This window comes from Magnusiomyces paraingens (assembly GCF_902498895.1).
Source record: "Magnusiomyces paraingens strain CBS 517.90 genome assembly, contig: contig2, whole genome shotgun sequence".
In the NCBI taxonomy this organism is placed as follows: domain Eukaryota; kingdom Fungi; phylum Ascomycota; class Dipodascomycetes; order Dipodascales; family Dipodascaceae; genus Magnusiomyces; species Magnusiomyces paraingens.
Genome location: NW_022474068.1, coordinates 3,510,001 through 3,515,000, shown reverse-complemented (window position 1 = coordinate 3,515,000; position 5,000 = coordinate 3,510,001).

The window sequence follows — 5,000 nt, the reverse complement described above, 5'->3', positions numbered from 1 at the left end:
ATTTAAAAAAAAATAAATAAATAAAATCCATGGGCGCATTTCTCGTTCAACTTTGCCGTTTGTATAAAATCAAAAGATCCTCGTAACATCCGGTTAAAGTAATCACCAAATTCCCCACTTAAATTTTTTTTTTCTTTTTTTTTTTTTTTTTTAGAAACCGAAAAAGAAAACGAAAAAGAAAATGTCTCCTATTTATTCATTCTCCCCCACTCACTCTTGTTATTTAATTAAATAATTTTAATTCTTTAATTCTTTAATTCTTTGATATTCAAGGTAAATTCAAGGTAAATGGTTCTAACATGAAAAAAAAAAAAAAAAAAGATTTTTTTTCACTATTAATATTCAAAATCAATCTTGTCTTTTTTTTTTTCTTTTTATTTTTATTTTTTTTGTAGAATTATGCTCTCACTCCACATAAATCTTGGATATATTGATGCCCGTTTATTTTCATTACCTTGTTATTCAACTACCATTCATAGCATTAACTTCTCATCTACTTTAATATAAACCCTACTTTGAACGGTATTTTTTTTTTTAAAATAAAATAATATAAAAGATTAAGAGATATATCTCAAAACAAGATTTTTGGATTCTGACATGAACTTCATCTTCATAAATAGAATTTTCACATGCAAGTATTAAACAGTAGTTGATAAAAATTAAATAAAAATAAAAAATAAAAAATAAAAAATAAAAAATAAAAAATAAAAAAAATTTAATCTTATAAAGAGAATCACGGAAAAATAAAAACAAAAAAAAATAAAAAAAATTTCCTCTTTTAAGACTTGCCTAAAAGTACAGATGAAAAAAAAAAAAAAAAATAAAATAAAAATAAAAATGAAAATTTTTCATGTATGAATTAATCAATGAATACATCACCACTTTGCTTTTTTGCTCCGATAACTTCCCGTCTCCCCTCTTTTTTTTTTTTTTTTTTTTTTTGAATATTATTAGCTTACTTATATCTTGAATTTTCATTTAACAAATTACTTACTTTGTAAATATTCAATCAATTTAAATCATCATTACTCTTCATTTCTCTCTCCAAAACATAATCAGTTTTTTTTCATAAAGTGTTTAAAGATATAATACCATTTTCATATTAGAAAGAAAGAAAGAAAGAAAAAAAAATAACCCTTATATTTAATTTTAAAATCCTACTATACTACAAAATTATCTGGATAATCAATATCCAAATTGCAACTGTTGAAAACCAAAAATTAGAATCATAGAATGGTTCAATTGTTCAATTGCCAATAATCACAATTTTCTTTCTTCACACTTTTAAATATTAAATCACCAGACAAAAATTCTATTCATACCAATTTTTTTTTTCTGTATTTCCTGCCTTTATATTTAAATATTGAAATTTTTCAAACTTTTGTTTCTGGATCGTATTTCATTATTAATATTATAATTAAAAAAAAATAAAAATAAAAATAAAAAAAAAACTTGCTTATTGTTCAATGTACCTTATCATAGTATATCAATTGTTACTAACTAAACCGTTATTTTCTATCCGTAACAATCGCAGGTTTAAGCGGATATCAATCAATGCTGTGGTTTACCCAAATGCAAATATTTCATACCATTGCTTTCAAAAAAAAAAAAAAAAAAAAAATTTAAAAAATTTAAAAAATAATAACAATAAAAAAAAATAAACACTTACCCAGCCTTTGACCTATGAACCTATGAACCTATGATACCCCAGGCAAAAAAGATTAATACCTTAAAAATATCTTTCAAGGACCTTAAAAATACCTTAAAATTTATTAATGTTTCATTTCTATTTGAACATTAAAATCTTTTTTTTTTTATTTCCCTTAGATTTCATCATTATTATGGATAACCTCATAGCTCTAGTCCAAAAATAAATTGTCTACATTAATAATTCTTCCACCTTTTTTTTTTTTATCTCAATTGCTACCTATATATATAGGATCTATCCTGTTAAGATACCAATAATTAAAAACTTTTATCTAGCTTTCAATCATATGCTTGTTATCTTCAAATAAACTGCTATTCATACATCTTTTTCACGGGAGGGGGGGTTTTTTTATGTACCCGGTCCTTAAAATCATTATACTAAAGATTGAGATATAAGATAATCAAGAAGAAGATCACAATAGTTATAATGACAATACCAATAGTATTTCATGTGTCATACTGAATTTGATATTTTCTTTGCCCAAACCAAAAAAAAAAAAAAAAAAAAAAAAAAAAAACATGAAAAAAGTACTCCTTTAATATTCCATAACCCATATTCACTCAACTAAGACTTACCTGACAAACTTTTGCTATTTAATGGAAAATATTTGAATAATTATTTTTTTTAATAGTCAGTATCTCATTTGAATGCTTGAATTTCTAGTTTGCAAATGAATATGTCAATATTTATAGTCGTGATAGTCACTACCATGTACCACTACTTAACCATAACCAAAACCAAAACTAAAACAATATACCCTGGATTATATTTTTAAAACTTTGTCACTACCAAGAAAAAAAAAAATGAAAATTAGTATTATATATTTCTGGTAAAAAGAATAGATATTTTTTTGAAATTTTGTTTTTTTTTTTTTTTTCTCAATACAGTTTTGGAATAAAAGTCATCTAATTAAAGTCTGTAATTGCAAATATTTTATTACAACTCTCAATCTATTATAGATGAACTGAATTATATACTAGTTAGTATTAAGAATAAGATTGACCAGGTGCTCGTTTGTTTTTTTTTTTTTTTTTCTAAAAAATTAGACATTTATAGTTTACAAATCAAATGAATGTAGTAGACAAGCAACTCTAAAAAAAAAAAAAAATTGGTTTAAACTATTACAAATTGATGAACCTCTTTTCAGTATATTTTTATATTAAGATAAGTTTGAGTAATAATAAATTCCATGTTTTAGAAAATATTTGTATATTATTATTTAACTTTGTTATTATTTAACTTTGTTGTAATAAAAAATATGGTTTACTAAAACACTTTCTACAATTAAGATCTTGAGAAATTAAAATATTCTCAATCAGTTTTAAATTATATGTATTTTTATTTTGTTTTAATAATAATCTGCAAATATGTGGTAATAGTGATGTTGTACATATTTTATTGTTAATCAAAATAGTGAAGAGAAAGCTTGTTTTTTACAAAAAAAAAAAAAAAAAAAACTTCCTTTAGAAAGAGCACTCCATTCTACTGTTTAGTATTTTTTTTATTATTATTATTATTATCAAACTACAAAATGGATATTATAACCCTTTATCAACTAAAGTCCAATACTCTATTTCAAAATACCTTAAATCTTATGTCTTCAAATCTCTAAGCTAATTCAAATTTCCTTTTCAAGCATATATTCAATTTTTTTTTTTTAATCCATAAAGACTACATCAATGAATATTAAAAAGTCTGAGAATATACAAAATATATTATTGCAACTATTTTTTTAAAAAAAAAAAAACAATAATGATAAATTCTTTTAAATATTTATGATTCTAGATTCCTATTAAAATTTTTCAGTTTATATATATATATGTATATATATATATATATTCAAAACTTTAGTAAAGTTATTGCAAAAAAAAAAAAAAAAAAAAAAAAAAAAAAAATAGAGATACTCTGTGTTTGAGTTGTGGCAGTACATGAAGTACAATAATTTCAGGCCAGGAGGTCCCAGTGTGGAGTTATTTTTTTTTTTTTTTTTTCAATTTGGAAAACCATTGGTAAGTAAATCTCTTCTAAAGACAGATTTGATAAAGAAAACTATTGAAATCTGAGATTAAACAAAGTTATGGAGGGGGGTTTTTCTTGGTTTACAGTACAACTGGTAATGTAAGACTACTATTGTAAGAGATGAGAAAAAAAATGAAAGGGACGTGTAAAATGGAGTCTAAGTTATTTAAACCTATTATTATTATTATTTGATTGTCGATATATATATTTTTTTCTGGGGTTTAAAAGTTGGTTATTCAAGTTTTTTTGGTAGTAAATTATTGGGGAGAAGAAAAGAATTGCAATTGATGTATCTATATATATATATATATATATATATATACTGTAGCTTATTTGTATATAGTTATTTCTATAATGTTATCAATAGAAAAAAAAATAAAAATAAAGAAAGAAGAAGATTATTTGATTAATATCTGTTTTGATATTTTAATTAATTCATATTAAGTATTCTTATGTAAGTATTTTTTTTTTATTTTTTGAGGGAAAAAAATGTTTTCATTTATCTTTATTTTAATATTTAAAGCCAATTTCCTATTTTTTTTTTCAGTTTTTTTTTTTTCATTTTTTACTTCAAACTTGGCTTTATTTATTTAATCTTTCTTTAAGTTTTATTTCTTTTCATTCTTGGTCTTTTTTTTTTTTTTTGATAGTTTCATTTATTTATTTATTCACTTATTTATTTATTTATTTAAAAAAAAAAACATTGTATTTATAGTTATATCAACTTGTGATTTCTTTTTTTTTTTATCTCTCTCTCTCTCTCTCTTCTACGCCCTCCTTTTTGTTTTTTTATTTTTTATTTTATTTTTATCAATCTTTCGTTGAAACCCGTTTTAGGAAATTTAATTTAATTTAATTTAATTTAGTGGTTTTTTTTGTTTTTTTTTTATCTCTACAGCCTCATTTTTCTAATTCCACTAATTTGTGGCTAGTATAAATAAATAAATAAATATATCTATCTATCTATGTCTGCTACAATTTATATTTATTTTAAAAAAAAAAAAAATAACCTCATTTGAAACTATCTGTTTAATATTTATATATATACTAATCATGGAACGAGCTATTTCAATCGTTAAAATTCCAAAAAAAAAAAAGGAGGGGATTCTTTGTTAATTGATATTAATAAGTTTAGATATATATATATACATTTTTTTTTTTTCATCATGATATTAATACTTTTTTTTTTTTTGAAAGATTCCTCACTTGACAAGGGAATATCTAGATCATCATCATCATCATCATCTACATTGTATCTAGTAATAATTCTCAT